Source organism: Dipodomys spectabilis, unplaced genomic scaffold (genome assembly GCF_019054845.1).
Source record: "Dipodomys spectabilis isolate Male_0828 unplaced genomic scaffold, ASM1905484v1 ptg000201l, whole genome shotgun sequence".
Taxonomy (NCBI): domain Eukaryota; kingdom Metazoa; phylum Chordata; class Mammalia; order Rodentia; family Heteromyidae; genus Dipodomys; species Dipodomys spectabilis.
This window is the reverse complement of record NW_024870878.1, coordinates 1,126,649-1,151,521: the sequence shown is the minus strand read 5'-3', so window position 1 is coordinate 1,151,521 and position 24,873 is coordinate 1,126,649. Positions and strand designations below refer to the sequence as shown.

Genomic DNA, 24,873 nt, shown 5'->3' with positions numbered 1-24,873 from the left:
TCCTGGAAAGAGCATGAAAGATCTCAGAGCTTTCCATGAATTTTTCCCTGTTGCTAAGGTTTGGATCTGAAGTGTCCCTTAAAGGCTGTGTGTTAAAGGACAGTTATCAGTTGGTAGCATTATTGGGAAATTATGAAACCCTTAGTGTTAGGTTTATTAAAGAGGTAGGTTTAGTTAGGTAGCCAATAAAGAGAACACAATGTGGTATTCAGGCAGGAAGAAAAATTCCGAACTTCTTGCTCCTGCCATGTGCAGTGGAGACCACATAGCTGAAGGGAAGAGGTTGGGGGAAGGGGTGGGGAGAAGGTTCAGCCAGCTCAGGGAAGTTGTGATCATAATCAGATAGAGATGTGACCTAAACGCCTGAGACCCTACCCTGGTCAGATGGGAGGCTGACCAGGGGAGGCCCAGGATGTAACTTTGGAGGTTATTGCCTCCAGGTGTGCTAGTTACGTAGGTGATACAGGTACTGGGCAGAAACTTAGTCAAGAGGAGGGAGGAATCTGCCTGGCATTCCCAGGGTGGACCTTAGACTTGGGAGATAGGACTTACTTGGAGAAAGCAGGTCAGTGGTAACTGTTATTGAAGCACACACCTGTCTGTCCCTGGCCCTTTATCCCACTCCCTTGTTTTTTTACTCACTCACTGTCTTTCCTACCTTCTCTTTGTCTAGCTCTCCACATACTCCCATACCTTCTCCAACATAATACTCTGCTTTTCTACAGAACTACAGTACTAAGACAAGCAATCATGGACTGAAAACTCTGAGTCTGTGAGCCAAACTAAGTCATTCCTCCTTTAAGTATTTTCTTAGGTGTTTTGTCACAGAGACAGAAATCTGACTAATATACCTGTATATCTCATCTACCTAGCTATTCATCTTCCTTTGTAATGCAATATCTCCTATAATGAAATAGTTCTTGATTTCTGTAAGCCACATTAACAAATAATCAAATCTGAGCTGGAGGTCATGGAAACCATGATATATAGGTGATAGCCTAGAACTTGAAGGTTGGAGCAATCTTTGGGGGTTAATGTCATACTTTAATTATACTGAAAGATACCCTGTGTTGGGGGTGGGGGAAAGGACACTGCTACGTATCTGAACTAGAAGTGTGTTGAGTGTGCTGTGAGAGAAAACTGTCAGTTAAGTAGTTTGCTTTTGCTTACCATGAACACTGTGGTTTGAAAGTCTTTTTTGTTGTTGTCATGGTCCCTGGTCTACATAGGAGAGAATTCTGCTTACTCTCTGCAGGAAGCCAGCCATGGCCTCCAGTTCTCAATACTGTCACAGTTCAGTTTCCCTGTTTCCACACAAGATCACAGATCCTCCAGACACATGTGTGCAGAAGCATTTTGGTGTGTCTCACAAAATGGAAAGTCTCACAAGTTGAATTCTTTGGGATTTATTTCAGTGTAAGAAGGAAAGAAACATTTCCTGCTTTTCACAAGGGAAATGTGAATTAAAGACTCAAAATCTGATTTCAAAGATCTCACTAGTACTCTTTATACTTTCTGACCTGGGAGAAGGCATGTTATCATGCCATTTAACAACTCCTGGTCCTTAGATAATGGCTCTGGATGAGTAAGATGGAAACTATTTTTATTCTGAAACAGTTAGATATATTTGGCGCTGCCTAAAAACATAAGGTTAATAGATGAGTTCTAGGGCATTGTTTCCCCAAGTATGCTTCTCATTTTAATTATTCATACAGAGTTCCCAACTTTTTACAAATCCCAAAAAAGATGGGCAGGTACAGATAACCCCAGTTGAGGTAATCCATTAACAATTACATAAAATTTGAAAGCATGGTAGTATTACCTTAGAATAAGTGCTCTGGAAGAGAATATACAGTACACTTCCCAGGTGTTTCTTGGCAGAACATACTCAGAGCACAGAGATGTGATGTGACACTTAAACTGGGACAATCTGTTCCCAAGATCTGCAGAATCAAAACCAAAGATCCTGAGGCATGAAAGCATTGGTGTGTTTAAAGATTCATAGGAAGCAGAGGGAGGGGAAATCAGGAGGGAGGAGAGAAGTAGCATATAGCACACAGGGCTTGAAAGAGCAGGTTAGGGCACACAGAGCATGGGATTTACCTGTTTTTTTTTGGGGGGGGGCGGATCTCTGGCTGCTTAATGGAAAATGGATTCTTAACAAAGAGAACAGAAATAGGAAACCAGGAGGGCTTGTTGGTCAGGACAGACAAGTACAGCACTGGGCTAAAAGTAAGCAGAGAAATCATACAAACTCTTGGCAACTCTGGAGAAGAAATGGTGAAGATTTATGACAGAGGAAAAGCAAACAAAGCCGAGGATGTGTAGAACTTCAGAAATCGGAAGTAGATGGTTCTGTTTACCAGAAGGAAATGGGCACCATAAAAAAACATTTAATAAGGAGGTTATTCTGAGAAGTTCTACATCTTCCCCTTTCAAGTCTCCTGAAAAAAAACTGTCATCCATGTGCTTACATAACAACTGAGATGCAGAATGACCAGGGTAATAAACAATTAGAACATCTTTATATCATAATCATAATAAGAATAAAAAAACAAAGCATTCTGTAGCCTGCCAATCATGTGTATGGCTCAGGGACCAAGTGTCTTGGCTGCAGGAATGTCTCAGCATCTGTGGTAGTCTATGGTAGTGTGTGGAGAGGATTAGTTTGGGAATAGGAATGGCACAACTCAAATTGCACCATGAAGTTTGATCATGAGGTACTAAGTTCTTGGAATTAAGGGAGATGTGACTATATGGTTCTCCTTTAACTCTTGGAACAAACATGACTATAATGCTAACAAATGTGTCAGGAATCTATGCCTGATCTCAGTTACTGAAACTAAACTTCAGAAATGTGTAGTTACCAATGTTTTTTTTTTTCTCTTTTATTTTTAAAAGTGGTAACAACAGTAGCAGCAACAGGAGGATGAGACTAGCATGCAAAACTTTAACCTTACTGTCATACCTCTGTGGGAGGGGGGTTCCTAAGGCCACTGTGGATGGAGAAAGGGGGTCATCAGTCATCAGTGTCTCTTTGTTTCCCTCTTCTTCAGTTTGTTCATGACTGTAACTGTGTGAAGGGCTTTTATACAGCATTGCCTGTTATTTAGGGCAAGGCTGTCAACTCCAGACATCTTAAAATGAAAAATTGGAAGTATAAACCAAGTCCCATTGAAGTTTGTCAAATGGTGATTTTTTTTCTCATCAGCTGGACTTTGGACTTTTAAGAAGGAACAGAGGCTATTTTCCAGCTTGCCATTTTCATAGAGAAACAAAGTCAGAAACTCTTTTAATTAAACACTTTCTATGGAGCTAGTGTTGAGAGCAGGTAAGAGTAATTTTAATAGAGTAGCAAGTGAATTTATACAGAACATAAAAAATTCAAGGGTAATTCACAAACACAAGGTTTTTTTATGCAAGCAGAATAAAAATGAGAAAGTTAAAAAATAATTTAGAGTAGTGCTAAAATACTTAAATACAACAAATGATATGTAAAATCTAATTTACTGAATTAAACACTGTGATTGTTGGATATTAAAGACAATTTTAATGAACAGCATACATATTTATGGTTTATAATATCCAATGTTCATAAGTTGTTAAATATCTCCAAATTATTCTAATATTTAAGACAACCACACTCTAAATTAAACCACATTGTTATTGAATTGATGTGATTCTAAAATATATACAGACATTTTAACAACCTAGAAGGACCAAAGCCAAAGTCTACTTCCTTCTTCCTGGATTACAAGTTGAGTCCAAGAAATAAATCAAAGAACAGTAGTTTAATAAAAGAAGAGCATAACTCAAGTTTTATGTGGCATGGAAGCCTTCATAAAGAAATGAAGATCTAAGAAAGTAGATAAGAGTCAGACACTCATGCACTGAATCTGACAAAGACTAGTATGCTGTAAATACACAACTACATTATGTAGGGAGCTTAAGCAATAAAGCTTACCTTTAACAAAGTCTGAATGTAATTCACTTGGTTTCAGCATCTTATCCTAGGGATAAGATAAGATCATCTTCTGATTTTAAAAATATTATGAAAGTTAAAGTGACCCTATATCTGCTTTCATTTTCTTGAATGCCTATGACTTAAATAGTTAAAATGCGAAAGTGGTATGGTTTAACTGTTTTGGAGCATTGTGACTACTTGATTTCAAGAATAGCTATAAGAAACAGTCATGGTAGCCTAAGTCTGGGATTAGATTCAGTGTTATGGACAGACACATAGATAGATCACTAAAGCAGAGAGAGAGATTATAAATGGTCCGTATATGTGCTGGGCACCGGTGGCTCACACCTATAATCCTAGCTTACTCAGGAAGCTGAGATCTGAGGACCATGGTTTGAAGCCTGCCCAGGCAAATAAACTATAGACACTTACCATATATCATACTCAGAAATTCACTTGAAGTGGAGCCTAGCTCAAAATAAAAATACTAAAGTTTTAAAATACCCAGAGGAAGATAAAGACAAAACCTGTTATGACCGCATTACGTCAAAAACTATGTCTTTGATAACTTGATCTTGAACAAAAACTTTCCTCTTCTAAACACTGTTAAAATCAAAAGGTCAAATGACAACATAATAAAAATTATTTTTAACACAGAAATCTGACAAAACTATCTCAAGAATATACACAGAACTCTTATAGTAATAAATCAATCTAAAACAACATGAACCACAGATTTCAAGGACATTTCACAAAACAGGCTAAGTTCACAAGGTTTCATAATATAGTTTATTTTGCCAATACACAAAAGTACCTTAAGTATTTACATAAAGATTTAATTTAAGATGTAAGTTTAAATATTCAAAATTGAAGTAAATTGTTAACTGGGTGTTGTAGTGAATACCTGCAATCTTGGGAGTATGAGGCAGAAGGATTATGTTTGATGCCAGCCTAAGCTATAAAGAAAAAACTATCTAAATAAGTAAGTAAAAGGTAACATATAAACCAAAATATCATTCAATAGCCTCTTCCCAATAAGAAAATAAAATTCATATAGCCTATAGGGAATGCACTATGAAGACAAAACTATCTAGAAAGATATACTAAGATCAACTTAGTATGATGTGTTGACAATATTATTCATGCGTAACTATTTTATGGTGCTCTAGGAAAAATTAAATAAATATTGATATCCTTAAGAACTAAGACTATTGATCCTAAGAAAGGATGGATCTGATATAAATAATCTTAATTTTGAGTAGGAATTAGCAGTGTCTGATCTTTATAACATTAATTAGTTCTGAAATCTGGAAAGACTTGTAGATTAGAAGCCATAAATATTAAAACAACCAAGATTTCTGGGACAAATGTTTAATTCTAAGCCTGCAAACACTCACAGATCATGTAAACACCTTGTCAAAGCAGATTGCTATCAAACTATCAATAACTGTGAACAGTGTCAAAGTGATTCTGTAACCAGTTTGGCGAAGAATCTCTAAATAAAGGTTAGATGATGTAAACACAAATAATCACACCCATAAACTGGGTTTAAATCCAGATGTGCTTAATAATAGTAACACCAAAAAATCTACAAAGTATATAGATGTTACAGAACCAGCTCAAAATTTGAAAACTAGTAAAGAATACATGTATGTATCCTGCTTTCTTCTAGGAATGAGACTATTGAGTAAGCAAATGAATGATGAAACTTGAGATGCTGGACATTCAACAAATAAATACAAGAACTGAAAGTACCGATAAAATTTCATTTAAAAAATGACCATTGTTTTATTGTAGATTATACAAAATAAAAAATATTAGACTAGCTTAGCCTCAGTGGCTCATGCTTATGATCTTAGCTAGTCAAGGAGACTGAGATCTAATGATCATGATTCAAAGCCAACCCTGAGCAGGAAGGTTTATGAAACTCTCATCTCTCATTAAACACTATAAAAAAGCCAATTGGTAGAGCATTATCTTTGAGCACAAAAACTCAGGGACAGTACCCAGGCCCTGTGTTTCAGACCCAGCCCCAGCGAAAAAAGAAAAAGAAAAAGACATTGGAGCTATTCCTTGTGCTAAATAAAGGATCACAGGTAACTTTGTATTTATTGTCAGTAAGAACAACCCAAAGAACTAGTGAGATGTAGTGATCTTTTATAATGCACCTCCATCACTCAATAGGAACTATACCACTCTTTTTAATAAGGCTTTAGTTTGCTGGTGCAATATAAGACTTCAGCTGTTTTAGGACTCCAGAAAAGGAAAAATTCCTGTCATTATTTTGCAGCACTTATGCCTAGTATGACTTGAAATTAGAAACTATAGTTTACTCAAGGAATAACCCTTCCTCCTTTCTTGGCTGATTCTTCTAATTAGATGGTATATGACACACTCTTAGCTCTTTTTGTCATGTTCTTGCTCCTTTAGACTGGCAAGCAGCTCTGACCTCCTTTCTAATTCCAAGTTTTTGTTCCCTGTGATGCCCTCATTGAAGAAGGCAGCTCCCATTGGTACATTCAGACATTTCCTAATTGCCACCAATGCAGTGGAAGTGATTGGAAAAATCACCTGAATGGAAAAAGGGACAGAGTCTAACTGGTGAGTTAATACCTTCTTGGCAAGTTTGTCTTTTGTCTAACCAGTTTTTACAGTAATTTGAAATTCATTCAGGCATTTCATTATGTATTCACTCAATACTCTCATCCTCAAATCTGTATTGTATGAGTTCTATTTTTCCAGCACTATTTTAGGTGTTTAATGTCTTGGGAGATAAAGGTACAAACAATAAAAATAATAGATTCCATTTGTTTAAAAATGCTGGAGCTTAAGAAATTCATATACAAAATAATTTGCTCAAAACAGTTTTTTTTATGTTTTTCTTTGAACAGGCAATACCTTATGTGTTATAAATGTTGGAAAGCACATCTCTTTGACCAAAGTCCAACCCTTTGCTGCACTGCCCAAAGGCAACAAACACACCTTGATAGTTTTATATTCCCTAAAACAATTTCCAGCTGCTGAACGATAGAGATTTCTTCTATAAAATCATTTTGTTATTGAAATATTTTTGAAAACTAACCCTAATGCCTCCCTTTCTCCTACTTTTTTTTTTCTTACCTTCTTCACTAAACTGAAGCATACTATTCTCACAGGGCAGGAAGAGACAGAGAAAGCTGTGCTGATTTCAAATAGAATTCTGCTAATTTCTTCTCTTTTTTCTGTAGGGCTCTGAGTTAGGTCTCATTTGAGGGCTTCATTTCTCTTATTCAGAGAAGTCACCTGGACTGACAATTAATGGATGAGATGTGGAGATGTCTCCTTTTAGGACAGGGGCAGAATTTGGGACCACATCTGGCTGCAGTCATTAGTGAGATCAAACTGGAGCTTTCTATCAAAATAGTCATGATAGTTGTAGGTGGGAAGGGAAGGTCTGAGCAATCCTATTGGGAGATAGGGTACTCTCTGAGTACTATCTTTATTTGCAGAAGACCTGATCTTGGGGACCCTAGAGACTCTACAGTCAAGCTTCTAAAGCTGATGAATAACTTTGGCAAAGCAGCAGGATATAAAATCAACCCACAAAAATCAGTAGCTTTTCCATTCCAATGAATCGATAGAGAGGGGAATCAGGAAAACAATTCCACTTGCAATAGACTCAAAAAAATAAAAATACCTCACAAAGAAAGTGAAGGACCTCTATAATGAAAACTATAAAACTTTGAAGAAAGAAATTGAAGACGACACTAGGAATTGGAAAGGCTTCCAATGTTCCTGGATTGGCAGAAATAGTATCAGGAAAATGGCAATGCTGACAAAGGCAATCTACAAAGTTAATGCAATACCCATCAAAATTCCAATGTAGATTCACATGTGTAATAGTCTATTGGTTCCTTGGTTAGAAAGAAAGAAAAATAGAGATTTGTAGGAAATGTCCATTGAGTTAGGCAAAAAGAGCATATTTTAATGGTCCCAGGATTTTAGACACAATTGCAAATCCTTTAAAGAAATCAACATGTAATTAGAAAAAAAAAACTCACGTATTTGAAAGTGCTTTATTTCCTGTAAATGCAAATGTGTTTAAATCAAGGGAAACATCACTCTATTGAAGTGGGAGGGAGAGATGCAGTCTCTAGCCTGGGCCTTTCTATCCTATGATCACAATGGGTTCCTTGGGAACAAAACCTTCTCATGACAGGCACAAGAACAGCATTTGTTCATCCAGGCCACCAAGTTCAGGCTTCCCCCAACATCTAATTTCTAAAATTCCCACACCTTCCTTGAGCGCTTTGAGGCCTCTTTTCAATAATAACTGCCCAGAACCATGAGAATCCTTGAGTTCTATAAAGCAGAACTTCATAACGTGGTTTAACTGAACATTATCAGGACAATTTTTATGGCCATCAACATCACTGGGGATGTAACTTCATAAATATCTTGCTCACTACCTACTTAGTTGTCTCAACCCACAAGACGTCAACGAGGGCGGTGAACTTAAGCGAGAAGGAATGAAGGGACAAGAGACACGAAGAATGACAGCAAGACAGGGATTCTGATCAAGCTGCAAATTTTTATTTTTCACACAGGGGTATTTATATGCTTGGAATAAGGAAGCTTTTTCATTGGCCGTTAAGGAAGCTTTTTCATTGGCCATAGCAGCTGCAGGATGTTTGCATAGGGCAGGGTGAAAGGGTGGTCATTAGAAGATTCAGGATGTTTGCGTAAGGCAGGATGAAAGGTTCAGATTCCTGAGAGTGGTTCTATAAACTCAGCCTCAAGATGTTCCAGTGAGATAGTCAAGCCTATCATGTTGAGAGACTCCCTTTTGCTTCCTGACACTTAATTAGTTAGTTAGTTAGTTAGTTAGTTAGTTAGTTAGTTAGATGTGGAGGCCCTGGGTTGGGAAGGAGGACCTTAGTCTGTCAAACATTGTCTGCTTGTAGGACTCTAATTTCCCATTACACACTTGAAATGGAAGGTAAAGTAAGGTGGTAATCTCAGGCTTGACCAAATGAATGTTAAAATCTACTTCATAGGGCCAATTTCAAGACAAGAGTTCATTTGTATAAAATTAATAATAATGTTTTCCTGGGAGCATGAAGTCTCCTTTCAATGGGATAAGATATATGTCATTATACTGTGCCTAGTTCACAAGACAGGGCAAGATTTTCATTTTTTTTCTTTTTAGTGGGAATGGTGTGGTCCTTAGCCAGCCTCCGGTCTGTTCCGGAAGCTGGTAATGAATGGTGCACACTTACAATAGGCTTCCCATTAATAACCTTGAAACCAAGCAAGAATTCCTTTTATATGATGGCCACAGGCTTTGTCATCAGGATCAGCAGGCCATCTTCCCCATGTACATGCACTGCCCGTGGGTTATAAGATCTATCAGATAGGTAGACAGTTTAGAGATGAGACACAGAACCAGTTAGAAAAGATGAAGTGTTGGATTACTTGGTGGGATAAGGGATCAGAGACATGTCAGAGGAGCTTAGGCTTTATTGGGGTGAGTTACTGGATTTCCACTTATACTTCTCTAGTTAACATCCAAGCTATCGACTTTTTACTCTTCTTTTTTTCTAATAAAGCAATTCAATGAAGTTTCATAATTTAAAAAATCAATAAATACTCATGAAGTGAGCCATTGACCATCTTTTATTGCTTCCAGAGCATAAGAAATCCCTGGGCCAAAGAAAACAGAAGCTTGGGGGCTGGGAAGGTGGCTCAGTGGTAGAGCGCTTGCCTTGCATGCCTGAGGCCCTGGGTTTGATTCCTCAGCACCACATAAGCAAAAAAGAAAAAAGCCGGAAGTGGTGCTGTGGCTCAAGTGGTAGAGTGCTAGCCTTGAGCTGAAGAGCTGAGGGACAGTGCCCAGGCCCAGAGTTCAAGCCCCACGACTGGACCAAAAAAAAAAAAAAAAAGAAAACAGAAGCTTGTCATGATTGTAAGTATTCTGAAAAATCATTGATGATGCCTTTAACAGGGTTGTTGTCAGTTGTAGAAATTTCAGAGCACCATGGGAGCTATGTCTGGATGCAGGAAGTGTTAGTGGATGATGTGCATGGAACAAGCCTGATATCAATGAGAAGATGCTGATTGTTATTGCTTATCTTGTGTCTCAGTAAAGACACAGGATTCTGAATATTTGCCTTTCCATAGTAATCCTGTCAAAAGACTTCTCTTACTGTTTTCTGATATCCTGTTAACTGCTCTTTGGAATGTGCCTTTTGATCTATAATCAAACCCCTACTCTCTGACCCCTTAAAAGCAGAGGATGGAGAAGATCGTGCAGTTTAATCTCTTCTGTCAATTCAGCCTGTTCCTTACCTTCCATGATGAAAATTAAGTATTCAATATTGATATGAATATATCACTGTGTAGTGGGCAATTCTTCACCTCCCATCACAGTGTCTGCTGGACAGAACTAGTAGTCAGTCACTGTGGATTTGGAGCAGGTGTTGCACTGGGCAAAGTCTTAGTCTTCCTTGTCCATGATGTCCAACTCTCACAAGTCCTTGAATGATGCAGAAAAAGTGAGGCGCCACTTGAGAGGCATATAAGGCCCAACCTCTAACATACTTGGAGCTGCATATTGCAAAACAGGAAAGCAATGAATGAGAAGATGAAATAATTTGTGCAAGTTTGCCTTACATTAAGGATTGGAAGTATAACCCTACTAATCCCAGACTCAGGGGCTTTTTCTCTGTGCTCTCACCCCCTGTCTGAGATCCCAAAGTAGTTATTGTGGCCACACCTGGCTCTCTGTTAGATTCCACACCATCATGTTGCAGATGTTTAATTTTTTTCTACCTGGACTTAAAGCACTTTTAAGGCAGTGACAATGTCATAAATGTCTTTGGGAAACGCACTCTGTGCTGCTAGCTTACCCAATTCTTGAAGAATTAGGGAATTCTGCTGATCTTGAGGGCTCCAGATAAGACACATTCAGGTAGCAGGATCTCTCTAACTTGGTGCTCTTCAGGTGCTACTCAATATTAGAGAATCTGTAGTCAGCTTTGGCCTTCCTTCTTTGCTATAAAGCCCTCCGTTCTGCTTGTGGAGGTTCCCACAATGTACTCCTCATCTCTGAGAGATCATGGAGGAAGTGTGGGCTAAGGAAGAGCAGAAGGAGAGAGTTTAGAAGAGCAACCAGGGCAAGGTGGCAGTATGGAAGAGGAACCTGAATGCCTGTGCTAGAAGCTGTGGAATTGTTAGGAATCAGAGTTACTAGGACCCAGGACTCTGTTTCTGGGATCTTATTCCTCATTACAGGGGCTAAATTCATACAGAAAGCCAAACACATCACTTATCTTGTACTGCCAGACTGTAACTGTAACTGCTTTTGCTTACAAGTCTTCCTTATATGGGTTATGAATTAACTGAAAGGGGCAGAAAAGTTTCTCATTTTACCTTCTTTCATATTTTTATGTGTCCTTTGTTTTAAGCCATTAACTTTGTAGCCACCTTGAAATTCAGGAAGAATATGACAGATTGATAGCATCTTTACAAGGAGGGAATGGAGCAAATTGCCCACAAGGAAAGGAACAAACAGAGCCTCTGCAGGAAAGACCACCCATCAGGCAGGAATTTCATTTTTTATCCTCAACAGATTGCTCCCCTCAAGTGATGATGAGTGATAACAACCTGTCTAGAATTTCCCAAACCAGAACTGAGTTAACAACCAACCAGGCCACACCTGTAAGCAGGATCATTTAACTATACACACCTTTTATTTCTTACCCCTAATTATTTTTCTATTTGAACCTAAAGCTGTTGTCGGTTCCTTGAAGATGGATGAAGATGGACTGACATGTTTACTTTGCCTCTTACTGTGGCTCCCTGTGCCATGTAATAAACCTCCTTTCCCTTCCCTTCACCATTACTCATTTTTTATTCAGCCTGTTAGAGAAAGATCTGACCCAGTGCAGGGATTTCCTGCTCATTGTCTCACTTCAATCCCTTTGCATCCCATAAAAACCCTTCACACCCCATTCTCCCTACTAACAAAGATGGAGATTTAAGACAGAAATGTCTCTTCTATTTTCCTTAGGGCTGGCCTTGAATAAATCTATTTTTTCGCACTTGTTTTGGTTTCTTAAGTTTTTGGTTTAGTGGCCCAGCAGTACGAATTAGACTCCAATAACACTGGAGTCTGTAACACTTGTTACATACTATGTTCTTTCTGTGAATTGACTTTCTCATATGTCTTTTTGATTGTTTTAGTCTTTTTACAATCAAATACTAATTTGTGCAAGACAAAATAAATTTTCATTAAAATAATCATTACTTGAGCAAGGATGTGCTGATGGAGCTGTGTAGCTGCATGTACAAGAAAGTAGTCCTTTTTCTCTTCAATGAAGAAACCAGGGCACAAAGATCTGAACTCCAACTCCAGGAGAAGTAAAAAGTAGCATTATGATTCAAATCTAAGGGTTTTGTCTTCAAATGTAGCAATGTGAAACTACGCTTCCACAAGCATAACCTGTTTGAAAAGATGTTGCAACTTACAGTTAATTTTTGAATTAACGTGCCAGGGAACTCTTTTCAAAGAGCCACCTATAACTTTTTTTGTAAATATGGGTGAAAATTCTCATGATGTAGAGAGTAAGAGAAAAGGGCATGAATTTGGGAAGTTAGGATGAGAATTAGGAGAAGGGTACTTGCCCTAGTTTCTCGAAGGAAAAAGAAACTTGAGGGGAAGTGGGGGGAGGGATAGGGTGCAGGTAAGATGATGAGGTCCTGAGAATGTCCTCATGACAAGAATTTTATCACTTAAACTGCAGTGGACTCTGTTAGTGATAAAATGCTGACAAGCTCAGAGAGGCCCAGTCCTCTTGGAAGGTGGGTCTGAGTCTCGCTTAACTGAGTATACTGCTTTGAGGCAGGAGCCCTGAGCCCAGAAGGCTGAGGTAGCCAGTGGACACCACTACCCTCCAGCCTATCAGGAAGCTTTCCCATGGAATTTCCTTCAAACTTAAGAATGCTGAACAAAACAATATGGCTTAAATAAATTAGGAATTGAAACTGGGAGGGGATAGAAAGGATGATATTTCTAGTAACCTTTCTTTCATTTTTGTGATCAAAAATTAAGATAAAATTTTCATCAGTAAAATCTTTGAATTCCTAAGCAGGATTTAAAATTCTGATCTAGGTTAATCTTGTGCAGGATCTTTCCTTCTAGTCCAGGCTCATTTTGGTAGAAATAAATCTGATTCTATTAAAACTACTTGACTTTTCAATATTTAACAAAATGCAAATGTATGTGATTAATTTAGTTATTTGCATAATAAATAATATGAAGTATCTTTGCTGCATGATCCCAAGTGTTTTTTTCTTAATTATGTTTCTCAAAATGGGACAAAAAACAAATATGGCTAAGTCTGAAAAAGTTATTATTCCAGTTTATCTAAATTCAGTTTGGAATTAGTTACCTTTAGCAATGGGTTGAAATTCATAGTCTACCACCAGCTGCAGGAGTGGGTCAAGATGGATTGGTTGCACAGCTCAGCTAAGTCTCTTGGCTAGGATGGAGAGTGGAGGCTGATGTTTTGAACTCTTCATTGGCCATTCTTGCTCATAGCTCTTGAAAGATGGGCAGTAAGAAGGATTCAGACAATCACCACACTGTGCAGTGCTCCCTCTCAGTCCTACCAAGCCTTCACTCCAGTGTCACATGGTGTGGCCTGGATTTCTGCTCCTTTTGTGTAGAAGCAGGACTAAGCACTCTCTTCTCACCTTCAGATGCTGTCAATTAGTCTCCAGATCTATCTGATCTGAGTGAGGCAAAAGATAGTTTTCATTAAGCTAAAATGTTTCTTTCACCACAAAAACATATAGAGTCATTCTAGAAAATAGTTGACAAAAAAAGGAGCAAACATAAGGAAATGAAAACTAATGTTAATCAATCCAAGCATTTAATGAAAATCATTCTTAATACACAGAGATTATCAGCACTTCAGCATTATTATATTACTCTGGTCAAATAAACATGAGAAATCTATGTTAAATTTACTGCAGACCTTCCTTAATCCAGCATTCCTCAGCTTATACAGCATTCTTTTTTCTTTTTTTTTTTAGCATATTCTTATTACCTTTAAGTAGTTGTAAAAAGAAGTCAGCATTCAACAGATCTGTTTGTAAGTACAATACATTTTGACAGATGTCATTTCTTTGTCATTCTCCTCCATCCCACAGAACATTCTTTTTCTCACAGCTTTTATTCCAGAAGACAGACTTTTAGGATTCTGGAAGAAGCACATTTGTCACTGGCAGTGGCTTTCAGAATCTGTGCAGGTCAGATTGTCTACAAGTGTCCTATTCTAATGCACTGACATTTTCACTGCCCTCAAAGGATGAGCCACAGCCTCAGAATGAGACACGATAAATAGATGAGGAGGCAGGGAAATTATGTTGTTTTTAACAAATATCAAAAGGGCCAGACTCAGACTTCAGAACCAAAAAGTAAAAACTTAGGAACCAAAGCAACTAGACCTCCATTCCTCACTACTACCATACATTTTGGTGGTAAGAAGGGCTGTCTGTACCTGCCTTCTTCTTTGACATGATTACTGACAACTGTCATGACTGAAAGATGAGGATCCTACCAGGGGAAAGGAAACCTAACCATATTGTCTATCAAAACTATTGTCCCTGTGATTTAGGTTGGTACAGACTGAACTTCATATTTTAGAATGATATGCAACACCCATTCCTGGCTACCCAGAACCATTATCTAATTGTTGAAGGTAGCTAGAAGACATTGCCAAAAATATTCACACTACTCAAATAATGATTGCTATTTTTGAGTCTTTATTGCCATCTCTTGCATTGTGAGCAGGCAATGTTTCTCCCTTTTTTTGTCTCTCTCTCAATTTTATCATGTTATACTAAAAAAAATCCTTGCTAAAACCCTCACATTGTCAGATTCTCCCTTTTTTCCCCACTGGTACTGGAGATTGAACTCAGGGTCTGGTTGCTGTCCCTAGGCTTTGTTCAAGGCTAGCACTCTGCTACTTAAATAACATTTCTACTTCTGGATTTTTGGTAGTTAAATATTCCTGCCTGAGCTGGCTTCAAACTGCAATCCTCAGATCTCAGCTTCTTAAGTAGCTAGAATTACAGGTGTGAGCCACTGGTGCCTGGCCGAGTCTCTCCCTTTTGTAAGACACACTGACATGGCTTTCATAAGTGGATTTAAAGGGCCTGTGGTTTTGCATGGAATCTGGGAAGCCCAGGAAAACCTTCATGCCTATCATTTGATGACATGACATCCCTGCCGTGGCTGGCTTCTGATTCCATCTTGAGATTATTTCTTCTCTATGTTACAGTAGTCTCTTGCCTTTATATAGCTACATTCCTTCCAGTGTCTAGAAAATTTTATCAGAGAAAAGTATTATCCCTGCATGTAATATGTAAGCCATGTGATTCAGTTCTGATCTTGTTCAAATTGTCTTACAAGTCACTCCTGAAAGATAAAGTATGAAGTTCTGGCCTATTCATTTATCAAGTCACGTCATGACTCCCAACTGAAAAACTATGTTGTTCTTCTCCCTTCACAAGGTCTGGGTCTATAGAGTACAGTGCTGGGATCTCTTATAGAATTCTCAATGGGAAACTCTGGTTATGATTAAGAAGCACTGGGAATTCATCTCAGCAAATAGTGGTATTTTGTGTACCCAGAGATACACAAATGTATTCTTTTTTTCAATATTTACTATGTTGTATTTTTATTTGGCATTCTGGGGTTTAATAATTGATTAGTTCCATTAATAACTAGTAATTTCTTTTAAACTATCTATTTTTATGATTTGGTATTCTAAATAGTTTAACATAATTATTTTATATTGATAAATGCTCACATGCACAATGGTCTACTCATAAACGGTTTCACATTTTAAATTTGATACTGTTAATACTCCTGTAATATAAATAAGGCAGATTTCAGAAATACTTTTATGCAGAAGAAACATGAAACAGAAGCTCTGGAAAGTAAATGGTTTGCTTCAGAAACTCCAACTTCAGAATTCACACCTAAGACCTCTGATCCTTGAATTTTTCCATGGCACAATTAATTGAGTAGGATGCTTTGTATTAGTGCTTATTTTTGATCAGGCTTAGTGAAAAATTATGCCCATGTGTTTCAAAGTCTGTACTATGTTAAGGTTTGATTTATAATAAACAATGAGGAAAGGGGGCTCAGATACTTTGTCTTGAATAAAAATGGTACAGTTTTTTATTCAAGAGGTCAAAAGGGGGAAAACCAACTTGTTGCTGTACTCCATGAAAATAGGAGTAAACTCAAACTTTCTTCCAAAAGCTGGAGGAACTTTCAAAATTAGTTTCATATTACTATGATTTTTACTCAAATGTCCATGATGTGAGGTTGTCTTCAAAGAGTGTTGTATTTTGTTTTCCTATTTCATAAAACTGGAAATTGTAAAAAAAAAAAAAAAAAAAAAAAGAAAGAAAGAAAGAAAGAGAAGCATTGAAAGTCATAATTCTGCAAAGATTTTCTTTGTGCTTAATAAGGCAGTATTAAATGAGCAAACATTATAAAATTATACTAAGTAAACATGCAAAGCTATTTTTAAAAGTCATATATACATTGAAATGGGTTTCTCTGAATAGAGAAATTAAATATTGCTTTTCTAAATGCATTATACATACAACAAAGTCTTATGAAAAGCAGCTTTATAAAATCTACTAGAAACACTTTACCAAATCACTTCAAAGGTAAATGCTAGTAATCTTCAGGGAAGATAGTAGAACTGATTTCTGGGTCATCATCATCATCGTCATTTTCAACTTTTTCAACATTTTCTTCAGGAATGTATTTGCCATGTATTTTTTTCTGATTTCTTTTTCTTGTGAGTATAAGATGACTTATTTTTCTCTTTGACCTTGGGATGTGAATCAGTAATTATTCTTTTTCCAAAAGAATGTTGTAGGCAGTTGTAAAACCTTTCAATTCTTTTCTCGTTTTCTTTCATTTTTTGATTGGTTATCTTTCATAGGAAGTCAATATATTCTTCTGTCACCATCAGATTGCCCTTATGGCTTAATGGAACCTCTAGGCCATGTGTACTCCGGACAACCAACATAGTCTTTCCTCTTTTTCCCACTGTGATACCAGAGTTCCTGAAATCAGAGTTAATTGCCACTGTCTGCAGAATCTGTGCACCCTCCAACTGCATACACTGCACATGAAGAACCAATGGTTCAAATTTTAAAATGGCATCATCATTCGCTTTCTTCAGAGCTACCATGATATCATCTTTTACACAAGATTTGTGCGTAACCAGTAGTCAGCAACGGTTTTGTTCCTGAACCTCAGGAACAGTACGTGCCTGGCGCAGGAGCTGGTGGTGACAAACTGATCCTGCGAGTTGAGGAGCTGTGTGAGCTCCACCACGTCCTCGTCCACGCTGCCTTTGCGGCTGAGGTCCTGTCGGCTCAGATGCTGGGCCTTCCTCTGCCCGAACTTGGTGCCGGGGTCCATAGGTGTCGGGTCTGGCCCCGCGGCCCGCTTGGCGATCAGATCTCTTCTTTTTACCTAACACGTTCTCCTCTACTTGAGCTCTCCAAGGAAAGCTATGCTATGCTATCATCCAAACCTCACAAAATAAGTCCAGGAAGCAAATCTGGACTTACTGGGGGTTCTTTCTAAGTTCAAAGCTTAGAACCAAATGCTGGGTAGTCTACTCCTCCTTAACACGCACTCAGAGCTAAACCTCAGAGATTACCACCAGCCACCATTCTCAGAGTTCTCATCACATCCAGAAGAAATGGAGTCTTAGCATAGGGTGATGTTTTTCTGCAATGCCAAGGACAAAAGTAGCAAAGAGGAAAAAAAGAACATGCAGAAAGGAAAGGTTTCTGAATCTCTGGTATCCTTCCCACTGCATCTATGTGAATAAAGTGAAACAAGGGGCCATACCTTTAAGTACTTTCTCTGAAAAGAAGCATTGAAAGAATAACTAAACACAGACCTAGAACTTGGAACTTTCTATTCTTGATTCCAATTGTTCAGTTATTAATTTTTATAAGCCACAATAAACTTGTTGTTATAAAATAGCAAGTGCTTTTGGGAACTTCAAGAGAGCACGGTAAGGAGGGTTATCTCTAAGCCACCATCCATACCCCCTCTCAGAACACTGGAAGACTGGAAATCTCTTGACAAGTGGCACCCTCTGAAGGTGCACTCACTTTTGTGAGAGCTGTTGCTGATTTGGGCCAGGACCTCAGCTGAAGATGTTGCCAAAATATCTATTTGTTGTTGATTTTTCTTCATGCAGTTTTTATTCCTTATATCATGGTGCTAGGTTCTAATAATAGCTGTCCCAGGGCTGAGGTCTTTCCACCTTCTGCATACTGGTCATGGAAGTCAACATCCCTTTCTCTGCACGCAGTTGACCAGACAATTGCCAAGGCCCTACCAGCCTCAAGGGAAGAAGATAAAGTCATCTGACATAGTAAGACAATGTGAAATGGTAGATATTACAATCTGCCACTCACTCATCACTTGAGAATAATATTGTGTTTGTGGGATGGAAGGGGCATTGGGAATAGATGCCAGCAAAAGTAAGAGAAAGGAAGAAATGTGAGTTTCTCCTAGAGCTGACTCTGGGACATGTATCTGAAACTATGTCAGGGTTACATCTCTAGATTGTAATTGGGAGCCTCAACAAGAACAAATTATTGAGCTGTTATTGTTATTGATGTTAATCTTGGGCTATTCACAAGATTGCCACTCAGTTATACTAGAAAGACACAGAAGAGCTGAACATTTAGACAGATAAACTATTTTTGGTATAGGGCTTTGGGACACATTTAGTCTACCCATCCCATGGGGCAAACTTTGAGGACACTGAAAAGGGTGAAGTTCCTAATAACAAACTATTTGTTTCACAATTTGACCTTTAGTCAGATTAGGAAGGAAATTTAATCTCCTCTATAGAAAGCTTTTTTCTAAGAGTTGCTTCTTTTTGCAAAGTCATATGCAGATGTAAGTCAGGATAAGCAATGGGCATGTTCTCCAAGCTTTTATGCTTGAGATTGGGGATAGGTGTGGGACCAGGTAGTTGGATGTTGTCAACCCATCTAAGGGAAATACTATTAACATGTAGATCAAACATACTTTATTTTTGCTAATATCAGGGCTTGAATTTAATGATTCAGGCTTTTGTTCAATTCTCTTGCTGACAGCTGGAAATCTACTGCTTGAGCCATGAGTCTAGTATGGACTTTTTGCTGGTTAATTGGAGATAGAGATTTGCAGACTTTTCTTCCCTGACCTGGCTTTGAATAGCGATACTTCAAGTTTCAGTTTCTAGGAAAATATATAATTGATTTGGAATCAAGAGGGGCACCTCCCAAAAGAACAATTGAAAATGTAGCTCATAAACCATAATGGCTTTGGGAAGTTGAGTCTCAAGGACTAGCAACAGTCTTATCAATATCATTGCAATTACGATTAACGAACTCTGACCTTTTACAGTTTTTGGAACACTGAGCCCAAGAATCAAATTTCTTTTCTTCTTTTTATTTTACTTTTTTGCAGATCTGAATTTTTGCCAATATGTATTCATGACAATCCCTGGCAATAGGTTGTTGGGCAGGAAGGAATGCAGAGGTAGTTCCCTGAGTGGTCACAGAATTCTCCTCCTAGAAGTTCCTTCCCCAGCATCCCACGGATAAGGGGGCATCTGGGCACCTCCCATAGATTGCCACAGAGCACCCTCAGTGGAGTACAAGAGAGTCTCTCTTACTTATTCATTTCTGCCATGACTGAAGTGAGTTTTTTGGCTCTCTAGGTGGGAAGCTAGGACTGGACTCCAGGACCAGCAGTCCCCAGGGACAATATAGCACAGTGCTCCTGGCTGCCCACACTGCAAGTGGGTATGTGCTGCAGTAAAGAGTGCTAGAGCGATTTCTCATGCTGACAGCTAGCCTCAGAACTGTACTACATAGCTAGGGAAGGTAGACAAGCAGAAGTCAGAGGAGCAGACTTGTCAGGCAAGGCCTTCTGAGGGAAGATGGAGAAGGCAGCATTTCGGCATGTTGGAATTTTCCTGTTGTCGCAAGAGACTGGTCAGCCCATCAGTGCATATTTCCCCACACAGACCAGTTCACTGGAGCTCTCTTCATGCTCTGTGATTACAGTTTCAATTTTTTTTTTTTTTTACCACTTGAGAACTTGGTAACTTACTCTAGTTTTTAGTGCTTGAAGAGCCATTGTCTGTTTTCTTGGAATCTGAGGTCGTATTTTAGATTATCTGAAGGCTTTGAGAGTGGCTTTACTTCTGTACTAGAAGCAAAGGGTGAACCCCAGCTTCCTATGGCCAGACTCAAAGCCCAGAAAGAGTAGGTTATGAGGTAAGGTCTCCCACCTGACCCTGGGGCCCTGCCTTTACCCAGGCAGCACTGCTTTCTCCTAGACATGCTATCTTTCTCTACATGCTAGCCCAGCTTCCTGACTTGTTATTTCCTACTGCAGCTCTTCATTCACATCACTCCTGATGCCCCCACCACCACTGGAGGGCAACTGCTTCTCTGTCCCCCTTGCAGTGGGGCTGCCTTCTGCACACTTCTGGCTCTGTGTCCCAGTGGGACTTGCTGGCTAGTTAAGATTGCAAGGAACATGAAGGCATCTCTCCCGGTGCTGTGCGGGTCAAGGACTCAGTCAAAGCAACTACACTGGGCCAGTTGCACTCCTTTACTGGACACAGTATGACTTTCCCTGAAGGAGAGTCTCTGAAAGGAGGTGGGCCATTTCCCCAACCCATTCCTTACCCTGTGTCCCAGTCTTTTCTGGAGTCTTCAGGTCCTTCCGTGCTGCTTCTAGTAACAGCTACTGCTTCACAGACAAGGGTGACAAAGGGCTGCCAGGCAGCCATACTGGAAGCCAGAGGAAGATCTCAGTAGATACAGATTGCTGCACAAGGCCCTGTCTCTCCAGCCTTCAGCTCAGACATCTAGTTCTCTCCCCTTCTGGATTTAGTGGTGTTTATTTCTTTTCTTGGTGCTTTTAAACCCTTGAGATGCACCCTGGCCAAAACATATGGTAGAGGGTACTCTCTGACTGTAGGTCCTTCTACAGGGGTGCCAGTGCAATGGGTTTGGAGCTGAGTTCCATGGTGTTGTCCAAACAGATTCCATAGGGTCCCCAATGTGGAGGCCTCCTACAGGCCTACACTGGCTATAGGCAAGGTGAGGCCTCTGCTTGTCTTGGGCTTGTCAAATTGGAAATCCACAGGGTACAGGTGGAGCCTCACCATGTGATCCTTCTGGTCTTGGCTGGTCTTGAACTTTTCCGGCAGCCTTCAACCAAGCAATGGTACATATCCTGTTTCTCTGCCAGGATCTGGAAGTGAGTCGAGCCACCCTAGGATGTGGGCCTCCAGCAAGTGCCTGGAAGGGAAGGCCCGGTTGCAGAGGGAGCAGACATTTCTGTGCAGCATGTGGTAATGATACTGGTAGTCCTAGAGGGCTGCAAATACCTGGCAGCAGCCCTCCACTTGACTGGTGAACTCAGGCATGTTGGACTTCTCTGGCGGCGCTACCACCTGTGTGAGTACATCTTGCAGCTAGAGGTGTCACAGCTCATCCCCATCCTCAAAGAATTCCTGGTCCCGCGGGAAGCACACTGGGTGCACAGGGAAGCGGAAGGGCGCCTGAGGGGTCCTCTCCCCACGCAGAGCAGCGGTTCAGAAGCTCCCGCCCTGGCCAGGTGGGCGCTCAGTGCCAGGGGCAGCAGCATTGCTCTGAGCACCAGCACTGTGGCCCATCGGCCTCAAATTTCTTAAAAAGACTAAATAAACAAGCAACTTGGGAAATAGCCCTATAGTTTTAGTCAACATAATGACATTTGACTGGTAATTTTATAGGATCCTATAAATAGGCAAAGGACTGGATTACATTGTATAGCCAAGTTCCTCGAAGTGGGGGGAGGGCTCAAATTGTGACAGATGGCAGCTATCTTGGAACTTCATAAAAATTCAAGGTCTTAAGTTCTATATTATAAATATCCCGTTGTAATCTATATATCAACATGTGAGAAGTACTAGCCTAGATCTGTATTTATCAGTCTGAGTAGAGCTTATAGATATATGATTACTTAGATCAACTTCTGACCTATCAAGCCAAAGGTTTTAGTGGTGGTCTGATGCCCTAGTAGTTTTTACAAAACTTTCAAGTCATTCTTGAGAAAGAAGTCAAGACTCAGGGAGACAGAAGTATGTAATTATTTGTACCTAGCTACTTCTGTGTAAATCAGTCAAAGTGTCTAAATTTTTCTGTTTTACATCCTTTCAAACTGCACCTCTGATAATCTCCTGAGCATAAATGGATCAGTTTGCCAGGTAATTTCCTAGAGATCAGTAGAAGAGAGTATTGCTTTAGCTACAGGATTTGGTTAGTCAAGCCCATTGAGATCTGTGCTAAGCTGGGTGCTCAGGAGCCTTGTTTGTTGAACAGAATGGATATGTTCATGGATTTTGTGTTTTAATAGCTGTTGCTTTCTAACTTTGGAGATTTACAATATTGGAGCTAGAGATAACCATCTTTCCATTTAGACAGAGGATGCAGCCATTTAGCCAATAACAAGAGCTATAAAACTAAGTAACAACCATGAATACCCACATTGTGAGATGCACAAATTTGAGTTTACTGAAGGATTGACTCCCACCCTGTTCTCCCAGGTGCATACAGATAGCAGGCAACCCACCAAAGCTAAATGCAGACTTCCAGACTCTAGCAAGGCAATCTATCTAAGCTTGGCTGTAAACATTCCATCTTGGGCCCAGCCGAAAGGCCCCTCACCTACCTAGACCTAGTAGCTTTGTTATTAACTTCTGCCTCCTTGCCCAGACCTCATAAAAGCCAGCTCCTGTCCCAGCTCTACAATAGTCTCCAAGCCTGTGGGAGGCTATGTCCCTCGCTGCTCTATATCAATAAACAGTCCTCACCTGTGGAAGATGGAGTCCAGACTGTTTCATTCTTTTCTCCTCCATTTCCCCAACATTTACAGTGGCTATAAAATTAGTAATCTTTTCTTGTATGATACATAAGCTACCATTCATGAAGTTGTCCATGGAATACCATATAAGAAAACTGCTAAAAATATATAATTTTGTTACTTAGTTCTGAGCAAATCTCAAGAAATGAGATTCTAACTTGATAAGGGAAGAAAGCAAAGGAGAAGAACAGAGGAAGGAAACATGGAGGCTGCCGGTTAACCAGGAGTGTCCTAGAGATATAAGTGAGAAAAGACTTTTATCATCCCACTAAATGACAGCATGTGCTAAATTAGCCCACAGTGAAGCTGGGAACTTTGGTATAGATGCCAAATCAAATTCTATGCTAAATAATAATGATGTTTTTTCCTTAACTGCTCCTTAGCTGTCATTCAAAGCTATTTGTATGTAGGAGTAAGCAGACATACTTAATTTTGAAAGTTTTCAGTTACTTATCATCATGTAGTATGAATTATTCTGAGTTGACAATGATTGGAAATGGAACACTGTATGTAATTGTGGATTCAGCCTAGCTTTAAACCTAGTAGATAAGTTTTAAAATTATATTTTTTAGTATCTGTAAGTTGTATAAAGGAGTTACCATTCAACAAACCAGTTTATAGGTACATGATCTTTGATCAAAGCCACTCATTTCATCATACCCTCCCAATGAAATCCCTCCCCTCAATTTTCTTAGTTTCATAGAATATACATACAATATTAAGAGTCTATTCTTTGCCTCCACTCCTTGTTTTATTCATCTATCTTCCTCTCATTGACCTTCCCCTATACACCTTTGTGGTCAGGTATGAGCAATTGGTTTTAGGTTTCTGTTGATAGATACCTACAGTGTTTCTGCATCTTGACTATTGTGAACAAAATTGCAATGAATTAGAGAATGTAGGCCTTCAAGATGCTGATTTCATTTCCCTTGAATATATACTCAGAAGTAGGATTGCTGCATTAGCATGGATTTGTTTGCATTTTTGAGGAACCTCTGTACTGTTTTACTTAATGTTTGTAAACTTTTACATTCCTATTAACAGTATATAGCAATCCACTTATCTACACCTTCACTGATACTTGCTATCTCTAGTAACGATTTCATACTACATGTGTTTATCAAAACAACATGTGCCAGGTTTGGTGGTACAAACCTGTTATTACAGTCTCTTAAGAGACAGAGAAAGAAGGATCACTGTTGAAGGGCAGCCCAAGCAAAGAGTTACTAAGACCTATTTCAAAAATTGCAGGAAACTGCTGGCTCATACCCATAATCCTTGCTAATCAGGAGGCTGGAATCTTAAGATCCTAGTTTGAAGCTAGCTCAGGCAGAAAAGGCCTTAAGACTCTTATTTGTAATTAACCAGCAAAAAGTTGGAAATAGAAGTATGGCTCACATGATGGAACACCATCCTTGAGCAAAGAGCCAAGTGAGAGTACAAGATCTTTCTCCTTATCTCTCTTTTTTCTGTTTGTTTATTCCCTGGCTTTGAATTCACTATTACACCTTCTTGCTTCAGCCTCCCACGTTCTGGGACTACAGATGTGCTAGGATTAAGGGTATGCTGGAATTACAGGTATGTGTCATTCCATTATAAAAGGGTGACCTATTTTTCTTTACTGCCACCATATGAATCTAAGGCACAGCCTTTTTTCACCTAGATGTGACAGTAGTTTATATCAATCATTCATGCTGTTCACATTCCTGCTTTTCTCCTGTCATTATATATGTACCCCCACTCATACTACATATACTATAGTCACCCATATTAATATACTACTCATATATATGTGAGTATATATATATATATATATATATATATATATATATATATTCCACACACCCTGCCTTACACATACCACACCAAATTCACTCACACAGACACACCCTGA

The 24,873-nt window shown here is 39.1% G+C and overlaps 2 pseudogenes; both read right to left on the bottom strand.

The window, feature by feature from the left end:
* Positions 1 to 16,675: 16,675 nt before the first annotated feature.
* Positions 16,676 to 17,462, bottom strand: LOC122122010 (annotated as a pseudogene).
* Positions 17,463 to 20,926: 3,464 nt separating this feature from the next.
* LOC122122011 lies at positions 20,927 to 21,722 on the bottom strand (annotated as a pseudogene).
* Between the last annotated feature and the right edge of the window lie 3,151 nt (positions 21,723 to 24,873).